Consider the following 1,848-nt stretch of genomic DNA (forward strand, 5'->3'; position numbering starts at 1 on the left):
GGGAAACTCAACCAAATGAGCCACCCAGGAGCCTTCTTTATAGAGATTTTTAAGTGGTTTTAGGTTCACACACACAAAATGAAAGTTACAGAGATTGTCTCTATATCTCCTCCTCTCATCTGTGCACATCTCACTATCAACATCGTGCAAGGGTTGGTACATTTGTTGTAATTAATAAACATATGTTTACAGATTGTTATCACCCAGAGTCCATAATTTACATTAGAGTTCACCCTTGGTGTTGCATTTTCTATGTCTTTAGACAACTGTATAGTGGCATGCATCTGCCATTTTGATACCATGCAAAGTAGTTTCACTGTCCTAAAAAGTCTCTGTGCAGCGCTTCTTTTCTTCTGCATCCTCCCTAAGGTAACCTTTGGTGACTACTGATCCTTCTACTGTCTCCATGCTTTTGTGTTTCCCAGAATATCATATAGTTGGAATCAGGAAATGTGTAGCCTTTTCAGATTTGTTTCTTTCACTTGGTAATCTCCATTTACGTTTCCTTCAGGTCTTTTCCTGGCTTGATAGCTACCTTTTTGGTGCTAAATAATATCACAATGTCTGCATATACCATAGTTTATATGTGCACTTACTGAAGGACAACTGGGTTACTTCCAAGTTTTTGCAATTATGAATTAAGTTGCTATAAACTTCCTACACAGGATTTTGTGTGGATGTTATGTTTTCAATTCATTTGAGTGACTACTAAGAAGCACAACTGATAGATTTTATAAGAACATACTTAATTTTGTAAGAAAGTCCAAACTGTATTCAAAAGTAACTTATCATTTCACATTTCCAGAAGCACTAAGTGAGAGTTCCTGTTGTTCTGTATCCTCATTAATATTTGGCATTATCAGTATTTTGGATTTTGGCCATTCCTATAGGTGTGTGGTGGTATCTCATTGTTGCTGCTGTTTTGAATTTAAGTGCTTTTTATTTTTTGACCCCTACATGACATGTTTTTTTGTTTTTGTTTTTGTTTTTCCTTAAAAACAATGCCCCCATACCAAATAAATCTAGGTCAAAATAAATGAAGAGCTCAAGATGATTTTGTCTAAGTCCTGACGTTGTGTGGATGAAAAGCAGCAAGTAGTTATGACAACAGGCGATAACAACCAAAATCATAGCCAAATGTGTTAACATATTTTTACATTTAAGCCAGCCTTAAAGTAAATCATATATGAGGTCACACCATCCTCACGGTAGTTCATGATAACAACCATGTTATCTGGATTCATGTATTCACAAATAAAGAACTGGAACTTGGTGAAATTAGCAAGGATGTGCTTGATTTGTCCTATAGCCCCTGCCATAGAAGGTTTTACTCTTTCTGACCTCTGTTCTTTAAGTTTTCCTTTGATTGATTTCATATAATCTTTGATGTATTTCTCGTGGGTTTCTTTTGTGAATCTGATTTCTTGCAGGTGATGGTTCATGACAATATCAACATCACTGATTACTGTGTTTTGAGTCCCTTTGTCCTTGGGGCCTTCTGTGAAGGCATTTTCACCAATGAACAACTTATCAATGTTACCCTATGTCTTATTGGCCATCTTCCCCTTCCCCTCAGGCACAACTCAGCTCATCATGGCTTATGAGATCTCAGTAGATGATCATGACAATGGCTGGAGAGAGTCTATGGTAGCACTAGCCTTGTAGGAGCCCAGAGCAGGAAGTAAGTGGGATGCAGCCAGGAAGGCATGCTGGGGGAAGGGATAGTGGGTAGAAAAGTTCTCTGTTCAGATTTTTTTTTGCTTATTTTTTAGTAGGGTTTTTTGTTTTTTTTTATTGTTGAGTATTGTGTTTGTATTTTTGGACAACAGTCATTTTCCAGCTATTGTC

At 37.1% G+C, this 1,848-nt stretch overlaps 1 pseudogene; it reads right to left on the reverse strand.

The window, feature by feature from the left end:
- Positions 1-1,127: 1,127 nt before the first annotated feature.
- On the reverse strand, positions 1,128-1,559 carry LOC116587758 (annotated as a pseudogene).
- Positions 1,560-1,848: the final 289 nt, after the last annotated feature.

Source organism: Mustela erminea, chromosome 4 (assembly GCF_009829155.1).
Source record: "Mustela erminea isolate mMusErm1 chromosome 4, mMusErm1.Pri, whole genome shotgun sequence".
NCBI classification, from domain to species: Eukaryota; Metazoa; Chordata; class Mammalia; order Carnivora; family Mustelidae; genus Mustela; species Mustela erminea.